Here is a 25549-nt window from a genome sequence, read left to right on the forward strand (position 1 = left end):
ACCTATAATTTTTTATTGTTCCATGATATTATATTATCTGTTTGGGATGTTTTATATGCATTAATATGCTATTTTATATGATTTTTGGGACTAACCAATCAACCTAGAGCCAAGTGTCGGTTTCTGTTTTTTCCTTGTTTTAGAGTTTCGTAGAAAAGGAATACCAAACAAAGTCCAAACAGAATAAAACTTTCGCGATGATTCTTTTGGACCAGAAGACACCCAGGAGACTTGGAGTGCAAGCCAGAAGAGCCACGGCGCGACCACAAGGGTGGAGGGCGCGCCCAGGGGGGTAGGGCGCCCCCCCGACCTTGTGGGCCCCTTGATGACCCCCTGACCTAGATCTTCCTCCTATATATTCTCAAATACCCCCAAAAACTTCCAGGGGAGCCACGAAACCACTTTCCACCGCCGCAACCTTCTGTACCCGTGAGATCCCATCTTGGGGCCTTTTCTGGCATCCTGCCGGAGGAGGATTTGATGACGAAGGGCTTCTACATCAACACCATTGCCTCTCCGAGGAAGCGTGAGTAGTTTACCACAAACCTATGTGTCCATAGCTACGAGCTAGATGGCTTCTTCTCTCTCTTTGATTCTCAATACAAAGTTCTCCTCGATGTTCTTGGAGATATATTCGATGTAATACTCTTTTGCGGTGTGTTTGCCTAGATCTGATGAATTGTGGATTTATGATCAGCTTATCTATGAATATTATTTGAATCTCCCCTGAATTCTTTTATGCATGATTTGATATCTTTGCAAGTCTCTTCAAACTATCGATTTGGTTTGGCTAACTAGATTGTTTTTTCTTACAATGGGAGAAGTGCTTAGCTTTGGGTTCAATCTTGCGGTGCTCGATCCTAGTGACAGAAGGGGAACCGATACATATTGTATTGTTGCCATCGAGGATAAAAAGATGGGGTTTTCATCATATTTCTTGAGTTAATTCCTCTACATCATGTCATCTTGCTTAAGGCGTTACTCCGTTCTTTATGAACTTAATACTCTAGATGCATGTTGGATAGTGGTCGATGTGTGGAGTAATAGTAGTAGATGCACAATCGTTGCGGTCTACTTGACACGAATGTGATGCCTATATTCATGATCATTGCCTTAGATATGGTCATAACTTTGCGCTTTTCTATCAATTGCTCGTAGTAATTTGTTCACCCACCGTAATAATTTTACCTTGATAGAAGCCTCTAGTGAAACCTATGGCCCCCGGGTCTACTTTCCATCATATAAGTTTCTGATCTATTATTTTATTTTCTGATTTAATTTCTTTGCAATCCTATACTTTCTGTTCCATAAACCAAAAATATTACTTTACCATTATCCTTCTCTATCAGATCTCACGTTGCAAATAACCGTGATGGGATTAACAATCCCTTTATCGCGTTGGGTGCAAGTTGGTGTTTGTTTGTGCATGTATTCGGTGGCTTGCGCATTGTCTCCTACTGGATTGATACCTTGGTTCTAAAAAATGATAGAAATACTTACTCTACTTTGCTGCATCACCCTGTCCTCTTCAAGTGAAAAACCAACGCAAGCTCAAGAGGTAGCAGGAAGAATTTCTGGCGCCATTGCTGGGGAGATCTACGCCAAGCCGAGACATACCAAGTACCCATCATAAACTCTCATCCCACACATTACATTATTCGCCATTCACCTCTCGTTTTCCTCTCCCCCACTTCTAGAAGGATTTTCAAAAAGATTCACCTTTTCTTTGCCCTCCTTCCGTTCGTCTTCTTCGTTTGCTTTCCCTGTGCTCGTGTGTTGGATTGCTTGCTTTGTCATGATGGCTCAAGATAATACCAAATTGTGTGACTTTTCCAATACCAACAACAATGATTTTATTAGTACTCCGATTGCTCATGATGCTAATGTGGAATCTTGTGAAATTAATACCGCTTTGCTGAATCTTGTTATGAAAGATCAATTTTCCGGCCTTCCCAATGAAGATGTCGCATCCCATCTTAATAATTTCATTGATTTGTGTGATATGCAAAAGAAAAAAGATGTGGATAATGATATTTTTTTGACTGCGTGTGGATAATGATATTGTTAAATTGAAGTTATTTCTGTTCTCACTTAGGGATTGCTCTGAAACTTGATTTTCATCTTTGCCTAAAAACAGTATTGATTCATGGAACAAGTGTAAGATGCTTTTATTTCCAAGTATTTTCCTCCCGCTAAGATCATCTCCCTTAGGAATGATATTATGAATTTTAAGCAACTTGATCATGAACATGTTGCACAATCTTGGGAGAGTATGGAATTAATGATTAGAAATTGCCCTACGCATGGTTTGAATTGGTGGATGATTATACATTTTTATGCCGGATTGAATTTTGCTTCTAGAAATCTTTTAGATTTGGCCGCGGGAGGCACTTTTATGGAATTTACTTTAGGATAAGCTACTAAACTCCTAGAAAATATTATGGTTAATTATTCTCAATGGCATAACGAAAGATCTTCCACTAGTAAAAAAGTGCATGCAATTGAAAACATTAATGTTTTGAGTGGAAAGATGGATGAGCTTATGAAATTATTTGCTAGCAAGAGTGTTCCTATTGATCCTAATGATATGACTTTGACTAATTTGATTGAAAATAATAATGAAACTATGGATGTGAATTTTGTTCATAGGAACAATTTGGTAATAATGCGCATAGAGGTAATTTTAATTCTAGGACGTTTCCTAGTAATTAGTCTAATAATTGTGGTAATTCCTACAAAAATTCTCATGGAAATTATAATAAGATGCCTTCTGATTTTAGTATAGTGTTATAGAATTTATAAGTTCGCAAAAGAATTTCAACGCTTTGGTTGAATAAAAATTGCTTAAGATTGATGATTTGGCTAGGAACATGGATAGAATTTCTCTTGATGTTGATTCTTTGAAAATTAGATCTATTCCACCTAAGCATGATATCAATGAGTCTCTCAAAGCCATGAGAATTTCTATTGACGAGTGCAAAGAAAGAACCGCTAAGATGTGTGCTAAGAAAGATTGGTTTATAAAAGCATGTTCTTCTAGTTTCCGTGAAAATAATGATGAAGATCTTAAAGTGATTGATGTGACTCCTATCGAATCTTTGTTTTCGAATGTAAATCTTGATAAATATGGGACTGGAGATGAGTCAACTTTAGTAAGAAGGCGTCCCAATGATGCAGAGTTTTTAGATCTTGATACAAAAATTAATAAAAGAGGGATTCAAGAGGTCAAAACTTTAGGTAGCAATGAACCCACACTTTTGGATTTCAAGGAATTTAATTATGATAATTGTTCTTTAATAGATTGTATTTCCTTGTTGCAATCCATGTTGAATTCTCCTCATGCTTATAATCAAAACAAAGCTTTTACTAAACATATCGTTGATGCTATGATGCAATATTTTGAAGAAAATCTTGAATTGGAAGTTTCTATCCCAGGAAAGCTTTATGATGAGTGGGAACCTACTATTAAGATTAAAATTAAAGATTATGAGTGCTATGCTTTGTGTGATTTGGATGCTAGTGTTTCCACTATTCCGAAAACTTTATGTGATGTGTTAGGTTTTCCGTGAATTTGATGATTGTTCTTTAAATTTGCATCTTGCGGATTTCACTACTAAGAAACCTATGGGAAGAATTAATGATGTTCTTATTGTTGCTAGTAGGAATTATGTGCCCGTAGATTTCATTGTTCTTGATATAGATTGCAATTCTACATGTACTATTATTCTTCGTAGACCTTTCCTTAGAATGATTGGTGCAATTATTGATATGAAATAAGGAAACATTAGATTTCAATTTCTGTTAAGGAAATGCATGGAACAGTTCCCTAGAAAGAATATATTATAAGATCCACTTATGGATTGCATGCCAAAGATGACAATACTTAGATCTATTCGTGTTTTTATGCCTATCTAGGGGCGTTAAACAATAGCGCTTGTTGGAAGGCAACCCAATTTTATTTTTATTTTTGCTTTTTTAGGTTCTGTTTTGCAATAAATTTTACATCTAGCCTCTGTTTAGATGTGGTTTTGGGTTTCAATTAGTGTTTGTGCCAAGTAAGACCTTTGGGATAGCCTACGGTGATAGTTGATTTGATCCTGTTGAAAAACAGAAACTTTTGCGCCTAGGAGATTAGCTTTCATTTTTAACAGAAGCGCGATAAAATACAGATTCTTTTTGCAGAGGATTAATAAACAAATTTTCTAGGACTTCCAAATATCTCAGGATTTTTGAAGTTACAGAAGTATTAGAAACATCTAGCTTGCTATAGACTGTTCTGTTTTTGACAGATTCTGTTTTTCGCGTGTTGTTTGCTTATTTTGATGCATCTATGGCTAGTATCGGGGGTATGAATCATGGAAAAGTTAGAATACAGTAGATATTACACCAATATAAATAAAGAATGAGTTCACAACAGTAACAAAAGTGGTGATTTATTTTCTTATACTAACGGAGCTTATGAGATTTTCTGTTGAAGTTTTGTGTTGTGAAGTTTTCAAGTTTTGGGTAAGGATTGATGGACTATGGAATAAGGAGTGGCAAGAGCCTAATATTTGGGATGCCCAAGGCACCCCAAGGTAATATTCAAGGAGGCCAAAGGGCCTAAGTTTGGGGATACCCTGGGAAGGCATCCCCTCTTTCGTCTTCGTCTATCAGTAACTTTACTTGAGGCTATATTTTTATTCACCACATGATATGTGTTTTGCTTGGAGCGTCTTGTATGATTTGAGTCTTTGCCTTTTAGTTTGCCACAGTCATCCTTTCTGTACACACCTTTTGGAGCGACACACATGAATCGTGATTTATTAGAATGCTCTATGTGCTTCACTTATATTTTTTGAGCTAGGCATAAATTGCTCTAGTGCTTCACTTATATCTTTTTAGAGCACATCGGTGGTTTTATTTTATAGAAATTGATGAACTCTTGTAACATCCCAAATTTTCAATTTGGAATGTTTTACAATTATTAGCTAAGCATCTATGCATTTTGTTTGAATTGACTGGCATTTGGAAATTTCACAGGCATTTGAGTTTTATTGGAATTTGAATTTGGCAATTGAAATTTATTTCAAAAATACCTGATGAATACTTGTGCAGGCAAACATGACACTCCAAAAAAATGTCAGAGGAAAATATTGCCAAAAAGTTGAATTCAAATTTGAATTTATTTGGAATTTGCAGAAAATGTTTTTTTGTTGTTTATGTTTTGCCTCTGGAAAAATGTTCACATTGTATGATTTATTTTTCTGATTTTATTGATATATATATATGTACTATATAAAAATATTATAGATTTCTCTATATTTTACTTTTCTCCCTGTCTTATTCAAAAAGAAGAACCCGGCGAACCAGGCGCCAGCCAGGCCAATCGGCCCAGCCGGCCACCCGACGCGGCCCACCAGCGCGCCCGCCAGCCTGCTCCACCCGCGCCGCACCCGATCCCCCTCGAGCTCACCTCCTCCCCTCTCTCTCCCATTGACCCGCGGGGTCCACACTATCCCTAACCCCTCGCCCACGTCATGTCGCGCCAGAGCGCGACCACCGCCGCTCGTCGCCGCGATCTTCTCGGGATCGCAATCCCGCGTTGCCCCCTCGCCCACGATCATGCCCTATATAAAGCCCTGCCCCTTCTCTTTCGCACTCCTAAAACCCTAACCCTGAAACCCACCACCGCCCTCGCCCTCGCCGAACGCATCTCGCCGCCGTCGCCTTGATTCGCCGCCACTCCCGACGCCGGTGAGCACCCTCTGCCCCTCCAAGCTTCTTCACCCGAACCTCCTCTTTGTGCCACACCTCCTTGACATCATCTCCCTGTCAAGGAGCCGCCGACGCCATCGTCCCGAGCTCGTCCGCCGCCCGCAGGAGCAGGAGCTCACCCGAGCTCGCCCCAGTCTCCTCCGACGTCCCCGAGCTCCAGCGACTCCACCATCGTCTCCGCCTCGCTCCGCCACATCCCCCCAATGTCACCGCCACCACCCCAGACCACCGAAGCACCCCCGCCACCAATGCCCGAGCTCACCTCGCCGTCGACCACCGCTGTAAGCCACCAGACTCCCCACCACCGTCCGATTTCCAATCTAGGGCCTAGATTAGATCACGCGAAGAGTTAGGTTATTTTCAGTAGATCGGTTTTGTTACAGTTTATTCCTGGTTTAGTTCCTGGTTTAGTTAGACCGGCCCGATCGGTTTATTCCTTTTAGCCGTAGACATATTAGTCTATTCAACGCATGCACGCTATTTAGTTTTAGATCGCCCATTGTTGGCCCGTTAGCGCGTTAGTTTCTTTTAGTTTTATTTTCGTTTCTGTTTTAAAACAGAATAGTTCCAATCTTGAAAAATCTATATCTTTTAGTTATTTATTATTTTTAGTTGATTCTTTTTTAGTTAGTTTACAAATTTCCTATAGTTTCTTTAGAAAATAGATTCGGCCATATTTTAGTTTGTAAAAATAGTTTTATTTTAGTTTTAGTCAGATTAGTATTTCTGCTATAATTTGAGTTAGGATTATTTTATTTTAGTGATTCTTTTTGTCACTTCTTTGTTTTGACCTTGCCTAGCAGTACGGACTTATTTGGTTATTTTTAGTCTTTATTAAAATTAGTTTTACCCGAAAACAAGCTTTTCTAGTTTTTTTAGCTTGCTGCTATTTTCTGTTGTTCTAGTTAATTTAAGATTTTATTTCACCTTTGTTATATTTTATTTCAGATTTGTTTCTATAGTTTTAATACGTGAACTTTTCTTTACAGAAAAATAAAATGTTTATTTTATTTTCTTGCTAGTTGTTGGTTTGGAGTTCTTCCAGTTTACTTTGGTTTTGGTTTGAGTGCTTGTGTGATTTCCTTTAGCTTGTTGTTATGTTATTTAGTGGAATATTTATTTGTGCTATTGTTTGACTCGATAGAATTTCCGAAGTGCGAAGCTTGCTATCTCGAGTCACTAGCGTTTGAAGACCATTAGCCAGGCAAGTCAATTGATCATGTTTTACAATACCTATGATTTTGTTGCATTAGAATTATCTTCCCCCCACCATGCATGCAGTAGGAGAACTTTTAAGTTATGTTCTTGAGTAGTATCATGAGGTAGGATGAACCCAATTCCCCTTGTTACCATTGCCCGGGACGATGTAGTTTATTTTGCTATGCTCGTAGACGGGGTTGGTTGAGAGATTCATAAGGGAGATGTGAGAGTCAAGATGATGACAACCCCATGACTTCAAGCTCAAGATGGACTTCAAATTCACTACTGGGTGGAGGACGGTTGACGGGCACCCTGGAGCAACCAGCGGATGGCCGGGATGCATGGAGAAGCGCCATGACATCTTGCGGAAAGCTTCACCCAGCCACGAAGAGACGGATGGATACCCCCTGACCGGAAGCTTACCTGTGCAGCCGTAAGCCATTCTGGGCTATGGCTGGGTTGACCTTAGGCGTGACTCTGGACGGACGGTGCCAGCAGATGTAGAAGAACGGTAGGACATGGATGGGCACCGGCAGTGCCCAGAGAAACTCTACGGAAGACCCTGTTTTGTTCGTCCCGTATTCAAACACCAGGCAGTGCGAGGACATAAATGAGGGAAAGAATCTTGCGGGTAAAGTGCACAAGACTCTGCAGAGTAGAAACCTAATCGATTAGCCGTGTCCCCGGTTACGGACAAATGAGCCTCTGGAATTGGAGTATTTTGGATATCTCAACACCGAACTTAATAAGTTAATTGAGGGGTTATTTAATAATTGGGAATGAGACATTGGTTGGCGGAACCATCTCATTAACAACCAACATTTTGTAGTAATTGCAAGAAAGTCCTTTGTTGTAGGGAAAAACTGGCTTTTTCGCAAAAACATAAAACTTAGAGCTCCACAGCCAAATTGCATATAGTGTTAGCATTATTATTTGTTGTTTTCTCTATGACTAGCCGGCATATTCAAAATGCTGACCTACACGGCTGCAACATCTCATGTTGCAGAGGAGTTTTCCGACCAGGAGTGAGGCTACGATCTATGCTTGGCGATTGCCCTATGGAGTCAGATGGACTCGCTTATCGTCTACGCTTCCGTAACTTTATTTAGTTTATTTCTCATGAGTTGGCCTTCGGCCGAATTTATTATGATGTAATAAAGACTCGATATGAGAATCGTGTAATAAATTCAGGTGTGATTGAACTTTGAATCTTTTCATCAATGTACTGTGTGTGCCAGCATGATCTTGGGATGGAACAGCTACACAGAGACTTGACCGATTTTGGGTTAGGTCGCTATAGAGATGGTATTCAGAGCACACGCTGACCGTAGGACGTAACCCCTAGGATCGGAAAGCCATAGGAAGAAACTATTTTATTTTATGTCCTTATCATTCTGTAATTCTCCCCTGTTCATTTCTGACCTCTCTCCGATTTCAACATTCTAGATGGCCGTCAAGTTCATCCCAGTTCTGCTCCCGGAGTTTTGCCAGCCAGATGAGACAATGCTTTTCGGCAGGAGGTTGGTCCAGATCACCAAGGAATTGAAGATTTCTCTGCCGTCTATCACCGGGACCCCTATCATGGCATTTCCAGAAGACCCTCACTATAGGATTAAGGTACACATACCAGGGAGGACTTTCAGAAGTCTCTCGGCGCCCGTTGACTTCAGGTTCACTGCTCCCACTTGGATCCTCAGGAGAGACATAGCAGTTCATACTGCACTTGGACGCATCCAGGAGGAATACAGGGCCGAGTTCGTTGGATCAGACCACACCATGATTTCTCGCAGGACTGCAGATGGAGAGCTCATCCGCACCATAGATGACGACTCCGTTCGCTCATATGTCCAAGACTTGGCAGGTCACATCAGGGCTCTAGAGATTCAGATGCGCAGGAGCTTGAAGACGGTCCAAAAGTTGCATCTTCGTGAAATGGAACTGGAGGATGCAGCATGTGAAGCCCACTATGAGCATAAGGATGAAGTCAAGGATTTCATGGATAGAGTCGACAAGCTGAAGATTGATGTTCCCGCTTTACAGGAGAAGATGGACCTGGAAGAAGACCTTTTTCCGAGTGGAGATAATGGACCCCTCGTGAGTAATGATGAGGATTATGAAGAGAGCTCCACCGAAGGAAACCGCAAGAGGAGGCGCCGCACCAGAGGACGCCACACCAGAGGACGCAAGCATAATTGATGAATACATTTAGTTGACCGCCATGTTATTTTATTTTATTTTTCGTCGATCAGTTAGGCCATCATTTTCGATTAGTCGTGAGATTTTGTATGTCACAGCCCTAGAATTTTGCTTGCCATTAGTTGCCTTAAAGCGTCCATGCATCATGTTTATTTTTCAATTAAATTTGAAATGGGGATTGTTGAAACCCTAGCATCAAAAGAATTCAACTAGGTTCAATAAAAAAATATTTTCAATGAACCCAAATGCCTTGCAGAAAAGTTCATCATTTTTGAATTGGCTAAAAACGTCTGCCAAAAATGATGAACATATTTTTAGGCCATTGTGGATTTTTGAATTAATTCATACTGTATTTGAATTGGAGCATTTAAATACTATTAATATTTTTAAATGCCCCAACAATTTTGGAATTAGTTGAGGGCCTCCGGAATAATTCATTTAATGCCCATAACTATTTTTAGAATTTTTAAAAGTGATTTGGTTTGAAAACCAAATTTAAATTTTTTTGCATAAATAGAAAACAGAACAAAAATAGAAATAAGACAGAGAGGGAACCTTACTTGGGCCTCACCTGTGCTGGCCCAGCCCACCTGGCTCGGTGCCAGTCATCCCTAACCTCTGCCAGTAGGCAGAGGAGGGACAGCGCACGGCGCGCGCGGGCGCCACGCCACCAGGCTGCCTGCCTGCATCGCCTAGCCACCGCGATGCCTCGCGTCCTCTCCTCGGTGCCGCCTCGACCCCCTGTTCGTTCCGCTCTTCCCTCCTCTGCTCTCTCTCCCTCGCACGCTCCCGAGCGGCCCCGTCGCCACCTTCCACCGCTCGCATAGCCACCGGCCTCCCCTACGCCCCTAGACATGCCCCTGAGATCCGCGACGACGTCCTCGTTCTCTCCGCTAAGTCATGCAACGCCAGGTGCCCGGGAATGCCGCCACCACCGTCGTCTTCAACTCCGGCCTTCGAGATCACTGGCAATGCCCCGACGTCGCCCGACCTCCCCCGAGCCCACTGAGACGTGTTCTGCAACCACAGTGAGCTCATGGACTGACTCCCCCTCCTCTCCTGCTCGCGTTTTTGCTCTAGCTCCGTTCCCCACCTCCGCCGAAGCTCGCCGCCGCCACGGCCGACGAGCTCCATGCTCCTGAGCTCGTCCGCTCGCCCGAGCATCACCAGCGTGCTCGCCGTGCTCCTGTGAACCTGCAGCACCCACGGGTTCGCCCTGCTGTGCACCGTAGCACCGTTTCCGCCAACGTCCGAGGTCCGGCAGCCGTTGAGCTCGACGCCGGCGAGGATTACGGCCACCCCAGCTTGCCCCGTTTGCACCGTTGGATGCGCGGGATCACCAGCAGCTCATAGATGCTCTCCGTTGTCGTTTTGGGCGCCGGAGGAGCGAACCCGAGCCCATTCGCCGCACCTGTCATCGCCGGCGTCGAGCCACCGACGCATTAGCCCCAGTTGACCAGGGGTTTGACCTCCCCTGGCTCAATGACAGGTGGGGCCGCCCCGCTAACTAATGTAGATTAGGGTTAACTAAATCTAGTTTAGCTACTAACACACGGGACCCACTGGTCAGTTTGACCTGGGCTGCCTCATTGACTCACTTACGTCATGCTGACGTAGTGCTGATGCAGTAATGCATTTTCTGGATTTACTTTATTTCTAAATAATCCAGGAAATTCCAGAAAATAGTTTAAAGTTCTAAAAATCATAGAAATTCAACGGTAACTCCAAATGAAATAATTTATATATGAAAAATTATCAGAAAAATTCAAGGAATCCATCTGTACTATTTTCATGCATGTTTGAGCAGGTTAAACTCACTGTTTAGGATGAAACATGATTAGGGCAAATTTCATAATAGGTTTGGAGTTGGAATTTGATATAGTTTTGAATTCCACTTCAATTAAAATGACTTTATGTTGCATTAGCCCAAATCACAACATATTGCCATGTCATGATCATGCATCATATTGTTGCATTGCATTGATTGTATTCTTCCTTGTTTACCGGTAATTACCCCCTCTCAGTAGACGTTGTTTCCGACGACGTGATCAATGACACCGACGAATAGCTATTCTATCTTCAGAAGTGCCAGGCAAGAAAAACCCCCCTTGTTCATTTCGATACAATCCTACTCTCTCGCTCCTGCTCTCTTTTACTGCATTAGGACAACAACGATTCAACTGTTACATGCTGCGGTAGTTGAACCCCTTTCCTCTGCATGACCTGTCATTGCCACAGTAAATAGATGAAACCCACTAGCATGAGTAGGAGTTGTTTGAGCCCTGATGTGCCTACTCATTCATTCTTGTTGTCATGCCTGCTACTGCTTAGAGTTCAGTCAGGTCTGATTCATCGGGAATGAATTGGAACGTGGTGAACATGTCCTACCGTTGAGAGCTAAGTGTGTCAACACGATTTGGTAAAGGTAGCGGTGAGAGGCCATGTAGGGGTACATGGTGGGTTGTCTCATTGCAGCCGTCCTCAGGAACTGAGTTCTGTGTTTGTGATCCATGAACAGTTACTACCACACATTGGGCTCCGGGCGCTCCAAGCTCTCTCACTTATTAACCAACTCGATCTCTGTCCAGGAGTTGCAACTAGTTTCTGGTGTTTGTAGGTAGTGTTAGTAGTCTACCAAGTGGCACCCGATACAGGTGGGCTTGGGACAGATTAGGCACAGTGGCCCGGTGTACCAAGTGGCACCCGGATGGATGGCTTGGGAACCCTGTACACATCGTTTGGGGCCGTGAGCGACACCCCGGCCGGATCTCCTTGCGGATGGAACTCGAATAGGCGATAAACCTGGACTAGAGACTTGTTGGTTAGTCAGGTCGTGGACGACTCCCTCACCAAGCTTCCACTTGAAGGTTGCCGAGATACATGACGTGTACATGGTGGTAAGTGGCGAGAGTGTGTGTGAAGAAGTACACCCCTGCAGGGTTATCATTATCTATTCGAATAGCCGGATTCCTCGGATATGGAAACTTGGACCCCTTGCATAGTTCATAGACAAGTGAAAGTGGATACTCGAAAATGCGCAAGATAAGTGTGAGTGCTATGGATGGCGTTCTCGCAGGGAGACGGGAGCGGATCCATAGTGGTGTATTGGTATGGTGAATTGGTGGACTCATGTGCGCCACCTCAAAAGAGTTACTTGTAGTCATAGTTCAGGTTAGCCACTGAGTCAAAGCTGGCTTGCTGCAGTCAAACTCCACCACCCCTTTGTTGATACCGATGCATATGTAGCTAGTTCTAATGTAAGTCTTGCTGGGTACATTTGTACTCACGTTTGCTTAATTTATGTTTTCGCAGAGAGACTTCAGTCTCGCTAGTAGTTCCGCTTGGACTTCAACGTTTAGCTTGTTACCTCAGCTACGATCTTGTGCCCTCGGCAGGATCTGGTAGATAGTCAGGCTTCTCACCCTTTTTCATTTTATAGATGTCTGTACTCAGACATGTTAAGCTTTCGCATGTGCTTTGATTGTATGCTATGATTGTTGGGTCATGAGACCCATGTTTGTAATATCTCGCTCCTCGGAGCCTAATGAATAAATACTTGAGTCGTAGAGTTATGTTGTGATGCCATGTTGCAATTACACATATCGAGCATATTGTGTGTATGATTGAAATGCTTGGTATGTGTGGGATCCGACAATCTAGTTGTTTATCCTTGGCAGCCTCTCTTATGGGGAAATGTAGTCTAGTGCTTCCTTGAGCCATAGAAGTCCGCTACAGCCCGGTTCACCGGAGTCCTGCTAGCCCAACACTACTGCTTAGGACACTTGACTGGCCGACATGTGTTTCATTTTGTTCCTGTGTCTGTCCCTTCAGGATAATGTCACGCGGTGACATCCGGAGTCCTGCCTAGCCTGCTACAGCCCGGGTTACCAGAGTCCTGTTAGCCCAGTGCTACAGCCCGGATTCACACGCTGCTGACCGACATGCTCGAAGTTGATTCATGTGTGCCTGTCCCCATAGGTTAGTGCCTCTTTGGGTTCACAACTAGCCATGTCGGCCTGGGTTCCCTGTCATATGGATGCTAGTGACACTATCATATACGTGAGCCAAATGGCGCAAACGGTCCCGGGCCATGGTAAGGCGACACCCATGGGAATACCGTGCGGGAGGCCACAAAGTGATATGAGGTGTTACCGGCTAGATCGATGTGACTTGGAATCGGGGTCCTGACAGCTTTGGTATCAGATCCTGACTGCCCGTAGGATTACCAAGCCAAGCTGGTCGAAGTCGTGTCTAGAAATGCTTTAGTTATATAAGGGAATTGATTGTGGAAGGGAACGTAAGGCTCCTTTTACTCCTTATCCTCATGACCTTCTGATCTGAGTCATCTTATCTTTTCTACGGGGTTAAGAACTAGGCTTCTCTTCTATCTCTCAGGATGACGTGTTACTAAACCGTAGTTGCCTAGGATTGTTGAGTTCAAGCCTTAGTTCAGTTCCTACTACTTCCATATGTTCATAGCTGGCCTCAAAACCTTGATATGGTGATGTTGAGTGGTTATGCCACCATTTTTGCAGGATGTCTCAAATCTTTTGAGCATTTACAGCCATTATGCTGTCCGAGTTGTCCCAGGTTTCTAAACAGTCTGATGCATTTGCAAATCTCTTCATCCCGTTTCCGATGTCCTTTTGGGCCAGATTAAGCACGCTAATCGGTCTGTTGAGGTACTCAATTGCCTTGACACATATGTTGGAGCTATTATTATGACCCTAGGTGTCTTAGGGAGTCACCTAGTAATCTAGCAATGTTTTGTGTTCCCGGTGTGATGATTCTGGCCACCTTTCTTGAAAGCATCCCGTGATTGTAACATCCCAAATTTTCAATTTGGAATGTTATACATTAGATCATCATGCATATCATATTTTATTTTGCTTTTGGTTTTGATCCTAGAAAATCCTAAGCAACTCAAGGACCCACGGAGAGAGTTGGGGATTTCGTTATTTACATATTTGAGTTTTCTCAAATTATGTAAACAGGATCATTTGATTTTATTTATTTTATCATCAATTATTTCTATTACAAAAATATGAGAGAGGGAATAAAATGACTTTCCCAAAATATAGAAATATTGAGGATTTAATAAAAAATCAAATAAGTTTTATTTCGGAGTTTTTTGGTAATTTTAATTGAATTTAGGAAAGATGCGCATTTTTCAAAGTTCTAGTTTGGGCCCAGATAAATGTTCACTTTATCGGGCTTGATTTTAGAAACCCGGCAAAATTTATTTCGTGTTTTTTTGGAGTCCGTTTAGTATTTCTTTTTATTTTTCTTCTGAGCGGAATTATTTTTAAAAAAAACCCCGGAACCGACTACGGGCCGTACTCGGCCAGGACTCCCTGGTCGGGGCCTTTATAAGGCGCCCGAGGCCCGAGCCGAGAGAGAGCCCAGCCGCCGCCGCCTAACCCTGGCCCCGCCCCAGCCGCCGCCGCCGCCGGAGCAGCGCGCCGCCCGAGGTTCGCCGCCGCCTCGTTTTCCGTGCTGTTTTAAAAAAAAATTCTGTTCGTCGTTTTTCTTTTTCGTCGGATTTTTCGCGGTTATTTTCTGATCGCGATTTCTGATCCGATTTTCGTTTTAGTATAACTTTTCGCTCGTTTATCGGAATCAGGCGATTCAAGCGCCTGGAGTTTCGTCTCGAAACCCTCTTTCCGAATAGTCAACTTAAACATGTTTTTGCTACTGTAAAATTTACCCTAGATCCAGATTACTAGAACGAAGTTGTTTTCTTTCGATGTTTGATTTCTTTTGCTTCGTTCGATTTGATTCTTTTTGCAAACCAGGGTTCTTAAGTTGAACTTTCTGGTTAGATATTCTATTTGATTTTTACCTGTGCATTAGATGAGTACTTATTGTATGCTTGTTGTTTGTCTGCGATAGAATACCCGGAGTGCACCGCCTGTTACTTCGAATCTCTAGGTTACGCGGATCATCAGCAAGGCAAGTAACACTTTGATCATACCTTTTTTTACAACCCAGTTTTATTGCATTAGATCAATCCTCACACATTGCATGATTAGGATCTAATTAAATTGTGGGATGGGAAGTAGATGAGGTAGTACCTATTACCTGTTTATTGTCAAACCTTTGGGAGTTACTTCTACGTTTGCTCATTATGCCATGCTATGCTAGTAGACGTGGATTGGTGAGTGATATCCATGACAGATGTGAGATTGACAATTAAGGGTTTATCTAAGGTGGCAACCTAACACACATCTGGGTGGATTGAGGCACCTGGGGATTCCAGGACTTGCCTGTTTTTATTTGGACCGCCACCCAGGCCCAAAGGGATCATGAGATTATTCATACTAGAAACTTCCGTGTGCAGCCACAAGCCATTATGGGCTCTGGCATAGTTGACTAAGTTGTGCGAACTCTTGCAGGGTAGACTAGCAGATGTAGGGGAAAGTAGGTGTACCGGTCTATCCGTCGTAAGGTGCTAGCGCTTCTGAAAGACTGTGTCTCGGTCATCCGTCTTCTCAAACACCCTGTAGTGCGAGAAACCAAACGGAGGCGATCGAGTCTTATGGGGAAAAGTGCGCAAACCTCTGCAGAGTGTAACAAACTAATCATGGTTAGCCGTGTCCCCGGTTATGGACATCTTGAGTATCTAGTACCTGGATTATCATGTGAATCTCAACATGTTACTCTAAATTAATTTTGATGGGTTTTAATGATGTTACTTAATTGGGATTGAGAATGCTGTCAACCATTCTCAATGTTTAACAACCACCATGATAGTAATTAATTTTATTCCTTTGAAGTAGGGAAAAATTGGCTTTATGCAAAACTGTAACCATAGAGCTTTCGACCAGCCAAATATGCATATAGTATAGCTGTTGCATTCCATTACTCTCTATGTGTTACCTTGCCAGCATATTCCATGTGCTGACCCGTTTTCGGGCTGCAACGTTAATGTTGCAGACTTTTCAGACGACGATTAAGGAGTTTTTAGGTCGTGGTTCTATACTCAGTGATGCCGTTGGAGTTGATGGACTCACTTATCTTCCAAGCCTTCCGCTGTTATCGTTATTAGATGGCCTTAAGCCATATTTATTGTAATAAGTTCTCTTTTGAGACACTCGATGTAATAAGTGTGTGATTGCTACTCTGCTATAAATCCTCCGAGTACTGTGTGGTGTCAGCATTACTGATCCAGGGATGACACCGGAGCACAGAGATCAGACTGTTTGAGGTATGGTCGCTACAGTGATGTTATTTAGTTAGTAGGTATTCTACTACTGGGTTTTGAACCCGAGATTCACCCTACTTCATGTTGTTAGTATTTGCTAGTTCCCTTAAGATATTACTAACCATGTGATAGTCCTCGAGGTATGTGGTATATCGTTCTTCCAATACCATGAGCCAATATGGCAGAAGTTATTTGAACCAAAAGATCACAATCAGAGTACTCTTGAGGAGTTCTCCATTCATAATTGTGACTCTACCAGTCCTACCTCTCTGCATGGGTTATCCGGAAGAAACATGTTGAACTTGGTTCGACATACTAATCTATGCATCCACAACTCAGAAGTTATATGTTCCTTGAGTGACCCTCCTCAGCTATATTCTGACCCTAGTCTATCAATTGATAGTCAGGAATAGTTGTGCATCCGTGTTCTTCGATGCCTATTATTCTTGTGGTCCGTCAAGCCATTCTATTCCGGAATGACTAGGAGAAACAAACTCCAGTACCTCATCCATTCCTAGGATTGGGTCAAAGTAGTTGTACTCCGGAGATCAAAATGCTAATCCAGCTTTTGTTCTGCTCTACCTTGGAGTGTTGCCCTCTTTATGTCAGGAATCTCATGAGGATTGCACCAACCCTTATGAATTCTTGTTGAAGTGATACTTCTCGCCATCATCGTTCATTCCTCGGTCTCCGTGTTATTGTAACCAGAATACTGACAAGTGAATTGTGATGTCTGAAATCAATACTCCTAGCAACCACGTTGCTTGGTAGTTAATGGACAACAATCTCATTCTTAGCGTGTTGGTTATTCAATCATCATCCTGGGATTGATCGTGTTACCTAGTCCATTTTTCCTGGTGCACTCTTCGGTCAATGAGTTAGTATTGTGTCAATCCCTTGCTCTTTTGATCATATCGTCTTGCCTTGAAAAACAAGATTGTTCTCGAGCTTAGTAACATATCAGTGGTTCGTGATTTTCCGAATGTCTTCTCGGAAGTGTTACCAGGTTGTCACCTGACCGCTATGTTGAGTTCGTGATCAAGTTGGTTTCTTGTAACCACCCCTTCTCCAAGAATCTGTGTTGGATACCCATGAGCTAATTGGTTAAGCTAAACAACAACTTGGAGAGTTGGAAGATAAAAGCTGACTTAGTTCGTGTTAAGGGATATCTTTTGTATGTGTGTGTGTTGAAGAAAGATGATATCTTCATCGATTGGTCCTCGTGATCAGTTTTTGGATCTATTGTCTTGTCCAGACTTTTATTTGAGTGTGGGCTATCCTCAAATCAAATCAGAACCAACGATGTTCGTAATGTTTTCTTACTCGAGGATGATTCCTCGGGCATACACCATTACATCCTTTGGTCTGTCCAATGCTACCACCTTGTTCACATAGTCGTGGAATTCCATCTTCATGGGAACCTGGATGAATTGTTGTTGAGCCCATCGACGACATCCTTATCTTGTCCATGATTCATGTTGAACATCTAGGTAATGTTTGAAACTTTTATAAGCATTATCTTCATGTCCCATCCATGAAGCATATGTTCGGATGAAAGAAGTGACTTCCTCGAATACATGTGCATTTGATGCAAGTTGCCGCCGTGAATTCGAGAAAGTCAATGTTGCTTCCTCTGGAACTATCCCAAGTCAGTCATGCGTACGTGCGAAGTATTCTGTGGTTTGGAGACTTGCAACCTTCATTCTATATGTATCCCTAGCACACCAAGCCACTGATTGATTGTTCAAGGAGAAGAAGTCTCTTCTTAAGAGCAAGACTTATGCAAAGACTTCGAAACCCTTGATGATGGTTCCCGACCAAAACTCGATAGTGTTTTATTATAAGACTACTATGTGGTCATTCTTGTCTTGGACAACATGCTCACATGTGTGTAGCAGAACCAGCTCATGTTTTGGAGCTTGCTATCGTAGTTCATCTCCCGAGAGTCTCGCAACGTTATCTCGTCGACTTGTGTTGCAACCCTTCTTTTCTAGACATGTTGTCAAAAAATCATGTTGCCAGTCAGATCTAAATCTCAGGCAGATATGATGGCTGGAACATCTCCAAGATCTATGATGTAGGTCCCGACGAGGTTGATGCTCTGGCTGACACACCTAGCCAGAAGATCTATCATTGTAGTATCTTGATTGAGCTATTTGACCATCTTCTCCATGAGGACTTAGTGTGACCTATTCTTGAAGTTGTTCCTTAGGGATCCTTGTGCTCTCAATTTCTTCGATGATTCTATAACCATTGGAACATTGGAAACACTCTCGACTGTTGAGTTCTTCCCCAGTTCCCAGAATCATTCCCAACATTTGCATTTTGTTCCCAGCTTGCACCTCAGTAGTTGTTGTTCAGGATCATCTTCAAAAGTGGACTTACCATGGGTCCCATCCATTTCCAATGATAAGCTAAAATCATCCATTGTGTTGTCTTCAACAAGGTAGTCCACATCATCCATCCTAGTCGGAGTATGCCATTCTTTCGAACCCCTTCCAACGATCGATTGTGATTACCTCAGGCTGGTATAAAGAGTTTCAATAATCTTTGTATCAAAAGTAATTCTTTTTGCCACTTAAGGGAAATGCTCTACGAGTCACCTTTCCCTAAGGTGTCCCGTTATGGAATCATGGCAATTACCTCCTCGCTACTTTGAAACCATGCACCATCCTACTCCAGCGTGGAATTGTTGCCTACCAATTTGAACCCTTGTCATCTATTACCTCCCATCTCTCTCGATGTGTGTTTTGTGTCTCAGCCCAAGAGATGTTTCAACATCTCACTCCATGAGTTGATCTTGAGTTGCTCGATCTTTGAGAAGATCGTTTCCTGTAGAGTTTCCGTCTGTCGTCATCATGTTGGATGAAGAGCTCAAATGCAAAGACATCAAGATCAATTGGAGAAATGAATCAACATCTTCAAGAAGGGCAATCGGATCATGAAGATCGTGTTAGCTTTGTGACCCCTCTGTCTTCTTACCACACGCTTGAATCTCGGGACGAGATTCTTGTTTTAGTGGGGGTGAGTTGTCACAGCCCTAGAATTTTGCTTGCCATTAGTTGCCTTAAAGCATCCATGCATCATGTTTATTTTTCAATTAAAGTTGAAATGGGGATTGTTGAAACCCTAGCATCAAAAGAATTCAACTAGGTTCAATAAAAAATATTTTCAATGAACCCAAATGCCCTGCAGAAAAGTTCATCATTTTTGAATTGGCTAAAAACCTCTGCCAAAAATGATGAACATATTTTTAGGCCATTCTGGATTTTTGAATTAATTCATACTGTATTTGAATTGGAGCATTTAAATACTATTAATATTTTTAAATGCCCCAACAATTTTGGAATTAGCTGAGGGCCTCTGGAATAATTCATTTAGTGCCCATAACTATTATCAGAATTTTTAAAAGTGATTTGGTTTGAAAACCAAATTTAAACAAATTTGCGTAAATAGAAAACAGAACAAAAATAGAAATAAGACAGAGAGGGAACCTTACCTGGGCCTCACCTGTGCTGGCCCCACCCACCTGGCTCGGTGCCAGTCATCCCTAACCTTTGCCAGTAGGCAGAGGAGGGACAACGCACGGCGCGCGCGCGGGCGCCACGCCACCAGGCTGCCTGCCTGCGTCGCCTAGCCACCGCGACGCCTCGCGTCCTCTCCTCGGCGCCGCCTCGACCCCTCGTTCGTTCCGCTCTTCCCTCCTCTGCTCTCTCTCCCTCGCATGCTCCTGAGCGGCCCTGTCACCGCCGTCCACCGCTCGCATAGCCACCGGCCTCCCCTACGCCCCTAGACGTGCCCCTGAGATCCGTGACGACGTCCTCGTTCTCTCCGCCGAGTCACACAACGCCAGGTGCATAGGAACTCTGCCACCACCGTCGTCTTATACTCCGGCCTCCAAGATTGCCGGCAATGCCCCGACGTCGTCCGACCTCCCCCGAACCCACTGAGATGCGTTCTGCAACCACAATGAGCTCATGGAGCGACTCCCCCTCCTCTCCTGCTCATGTTTTTGCTCTAGCTCTGTTCCCCACCTCCGCCGAAGCTCGCCGCCGCCATGGCCGACGAGCTCCATGCTCCTGAGCTCGTCCGCTCGCCCAAGCATCACCAGCGTGCTCGCCGCGCTCCTGTGAACCTGCAGCACCCACGGGTTCGCCCTGTTGTGCACCGTAGCGCCGTTTCCGCCAACGTCTGAGGTCCGGCAGCCGCTGAGCTCGACGCCGGCGAGGATTATGGCCACCCCAGCTCGCCCCGTTTGCACCGTTGGATGCGCGGGATCACCAGCAGCTCGTATATGCTCTCCGTCGTTGTTTTGGGCGCCGGAGGAGCGAACCCGAGCCCATCCGCCGCACCTGTCATCGCCGGCATCGAGCCACCAACGCGTTAGCCCCAGTTAACCAGGGGTTTGACCTCCCCTGACTAAATGACAGGTGGGGCCGCCCCGCTAACTAATGTAGATTAGGGTTAACTAAATCTAGTTTAGCTACTAACACACGGGACCCACTGGTCAGTTTGACCTGGGCTGCCTCGTTGACTCACTTACGTCATGCTGACATAGTGCTGATGTAGTAATGCATTTTCTAGAATCACTTTATTTCTAAATAATCCAGGAAATTCCAGAAAACAGTTTAAACTTCTAAAAATCATAGAAATTCAACCGTAACTCCAAATGAAATAATTTATATATGAAAAATTATCAGAAAAATTCAAGGAAACCATATGTACCATTTTCATGCATGTTTGAGCAAGTTAACCTCACTGTTTAGGATGAAACATGATTAGGGAAAATTTCATAATAGGTTTGGAGTTGGAATTTGATATAGTTTTGAATTCCACTTCAATTAAAATGACTTTATGTTGCATTAGCCCAAATCACAACATATTTCCATGTCATGATCATGCATCATATTGTTGCATTGCATTGATTGTATTCTTCCTTGTTTGCCGGTAATTGCCCCCTCTCAGTAGACGTTGTTTCCGACGACGTGATCGATGACACCGATGAAGAGCTATTCTATCTTCAGAAGTGCCAGGCAAGCAAAACCCCCCTTGTTCATTTCGATACAATCCTACTCTCTCGCTCCTGCTCTCTTTTACTGCATTAGGACAACAACGATTCAACTGTTACATGCTGCGGTAGTTGAACCCCTTTCCTCTGCATGACCTGTCATTGCCACAGTAAATAGATGAAACCCACTAGCATGAGTAGGAGTTGTTTGAGCCCTGATGTGCCTACTCATTCATGCTTGTTGTCATGCCTGCTACTGCTTAGAGTTGAGTCAGGTCTGATTCATCGGGAATGAATTGGAACGTGGTGAACATGTCCTACCGTTGAGAGCTAAGTGTGTGAACACGATTTGGTAAAGGTAGCGGTGAGAGGCCATGTAGGAGTACATGGTGGGTTGTCTCATTGCAGCCGTCCTCAGGAACTGAGTTCTGTGTTTGTGATCCATGAACAGTTACTACCACACATTGGGCTCCGGGCGCTCCAAGCTCTCTCACTTATTAACCAACTCGATCTCTGTCCAGGAGTTGCAACTAGTTTCTGGTGTTTGTAGGTAGTGTTAGTAGTCTACCAAGTGGCACCCGGTACAGGTGGGCTTGGGACAGACTAGGCACAGTGGCCCGGTGTACCAAGTGGCACCTGGATGGTGGGCTTGGGAACCCTGTACACATCATTTGGGGCCGTGAGCGACACCCCGGCCGGATCTCCTTGCGGATGGAACTCGAATAGGCGATAAACCTGGACTAGAGACTTGTTGGTTAGTCAGGTCGTGGCCGACTCCCTCACCAGGCTTCCGCTTGAAGGTTGCCGAGATACACGACGTGTGCATGGTGGTAAGTGGCGAGAGCGTGTGTGAATAAGTACACCCCTACAGGGTTATCATTATCTATTCGAATAGCCGGATTCCTCGAATATGGAAACTTGGACCCCTTGCATAGTTCATAGACAAGTGAAAGTGGATACTCTAAAATGCGCAAGATAAGTGTGAGTGCTATGGATGGCGTTCTCGCAGGGAGACGGGAGCGGATCCATAGTGGTGTATTGGTATGTTGAATTTGTGGACTCGTGTGCGCCACCTCAAAAGAGTTACTTGTAGTCGTAGTTCAGGTTAGCCACTGAGTCAAAGCTGGCTTGCTGCAGTCAAACTCCACCACCCCTTTGTTGATACCGATGCATATGTAGCTAGTTCTGATGTAAGTCTTGCTGGGTACATTTATACTCACGTTTGCTTAATTTATGTTTTTGCAGAGAGACTTCAGTCTCGCTAGTAGTTCCGCTTGGACTTCGATGTTTAGCTTGTTACCTCAGCTACGATATTGTGCCCTCGGCAGGATCTGGTAGATAGTCAGGCTTCTCACCCTTTTTCATTTATAGATGTCTGTACTCAGACATGTTAAGCTTTCACATGTGCTTTGATTGTATGCTATGATTATTGGGTAATGAGACCCATGTTTGTAATATCTCGCTCCTCGGAGCCTAATGAATAAATACTTGAGTTGTAGAGTTATGTTGTGATGCCATGTTGCAATTACACATATCGAACATATTGTGTGTATGATTGAAATGCTTGGTGTGTGTGGGATCCGAAAATCTAGTTGTTTATCCTTGGCAGCCTCTCTTATGGGGAAATGTAATCTAGTGCTTCCTTGAGCCATAGTAGTCCGCTACAACCCGGTTCACCGGAGTCCTGCTAGCCCAGCACTACTGCTCAGGACACTTGACTGGCCGGCATGTGTTTCATTTCGTTCCTGTGTTTGTCCCTTCGGGGAAATGTCACGCGGTGACATCCGGAGTCCTGCCTAGCCTGCTATAGCCCAGGTTACCAGAGTCCTGTTAGCCCAGTGCTACAGTCCGGATTCACACGCTGCTGACCGACATGCTCGAAGTTGATTCATGTGTGCCTGTCCCCATAGGTTAGTGCCGCTTTGGGTTCACGACTAGCCATGTCGGCCTAGGTTCCCTGTCATATGGATGCTAGCTACACTATCATATACGTGAGCCAAAAGGCGCAAACGGTCCCGGGCCATGGTGAGGCGACACTCGTGGGAATACCGTGCGTGAGGACGCAAAGTGATATGAGGTGTTACCGGCTAGATCGATGTGACTTGGAATCGGGGTCCTGACGTTGTAATCCGAGATTGAACCTTGTTTGATATGAATGAATAAATGATTGGTGTGATTATGTTTGTGCATTCATTTGGGTAGTGCTATTTTCTCATTAGACCCTTGTTCTATTCTAATTTCTCATCCACTCCAAAACACTAGATGCCTCCGAGACGTGACCCCGGTTTCACTTTCCCGCCGGAGCTCACCCAGCTGATTCAACAGCAAAATGCCTTAATGCAAATGCTCATCCAAAACCAAGGCAACAACAACAACAATCCACCACCACCACCACCACCCGTCGATAACCTGACCCGGTTCCTAAGGATGAATCCGCTGGTGTTCTCTAGTAGCACCGAGCTGATTGTAGCTGATGATTGGCTCCGCAAGATCGGAAGGGATCTAGCAACTGTTGGATGCACAGATGTTGAGATGGTGCATTTTGCCGCACATCAACTGAATGGACCTGCAACCTCTTGGTGGGAGAACTACACCGCCACTTATCCAGTCGCCACCATGACATGGGATCAGTTCCAGCAGGCTTTCCTCACCGCTCATGTCTCAGCTGGAACTATGAGTCTGAAGAAGTGTGAGTTCCGTAACTTACGCCACGGGAATCGTACTATGGGGCAGTATGTGGATGAATTCAGAAAATTATCCTGCTATGCCCCGGATGATGTAGCCACAGATGCTGCAAAGCAGGAGAAGTTTCTCGAGGGACTCAATGATGAGCTGGGAATGCAGTTAATGGTGGCTACCTTCAAAAACTACCAGGAGCTGGTAGACAAGGCCACTATACTTGAAGGCAAGCAGCAGCAGATTGAAAGCCGCAAGCAAAAATATGGCTAGGGAAAGTACAACTCCGGAGCTCAGCAGAAGCCTGCTATGCCCCATACTCGGGAGGACATACCCATCACACCCATGGAGGACATAACCATGGAGGGAATGGGAACAATCGCAACCATGACAACAACTCCAAGTCAGGCAATGGAGGTAATGGAAACCAACACCGTCCTGCTCCGGCTCAGAAGGATCTGAGTCATATCACGTATTTCAAGTGCCAGAAGACAGGACACTATGCCACTGATTTTCTGGAGGCCAAGCAGAGGAATGGAAACGACAACGGCAATGGAAGCTCAGCAAAGAAGCCCAATCCTTTTCCTCGTTCCCAGGTGAACCACCTGACGTGCAGGACGTCTATGATCAGCCAGACACTGTGGTTGGTAAGTTTTTATTAAATTCACGTCCAGTATTGGTATTGTTTGATTCTGGTGCAACGTATTCATTCGTATCAAGGGTAATTGTAGAAAAGTACGGGTTGCCCACTAGAACCCTTAGAACCCCCCCCCCTTCAGGTCACTTCCCAGGAGGAGAGATGACGGCAGGCTTAGGCTATCATTCGACCCTCAGCATCGGAAATCATGATTTCTCCGTAGACCTCATAGTATTGGAATCCCAGGGATTGGACGTGATCCTAGGCATGGACTGGTTGACGAAGTTTGAAGGGAACATCAACTGTGCCCGCAAGACGATTTTGCTCACCACCCCGGAGCAGAAGAGGATCAAGTATGTATCCATACGCACACCGATGAAGAATCAGGTGAATACCCTCACGGGAGTTGTTCAGGAGGAAGTGCCTGTAGTACAAGATTTTCCGGATGTATTTTTGGAGGAATTACCAGGAATGCCACCGGATAGAGAAATAGAATTTTTGATCGATTTATTACCTGGCACATCCCCAATATCCAAGAGTCCTTATCGGATGCCCCCGAATGATTTGGAAGAGATCAAGAAGCAGATCAAGGAATTATTGGAGAAAGGATATATTTGCCCAAGTTCGTCACCTTGGGGAGCTCCAGTCCTTTTGGTAGAGAAAAAGGATGGAACCCTGAGAATGGTTGTGGATTATTGTTCATTGAACGATGTGACCATCAAGAATAAATACCCTTTGCCAATGATTAATGATTTATTTGACAAGCTAGTCGGAGCCAAAGTATTCTCCAAGATCGATCTTCGATCAGGGTATCATTAGTTGAAGATTCGTGAACAGGATATACCCAAAACAGCTTTCACCACCAGGTATG

Source organism: Triticum urartu, chromosome 5 (genome assembly GCF_003073215.2).
Source record: "Triticum urartu cultivar G1812 chromosome 5, Tu2.1, whole genome shotgun sequence".
NCBI classification, from domain to species: domain Eukaryota; kingdom Viridiplantae; phylum Streptophyta; class Magnoliopsida; order Poales; family Poaceae; genus Triticum; species Triticum urartu.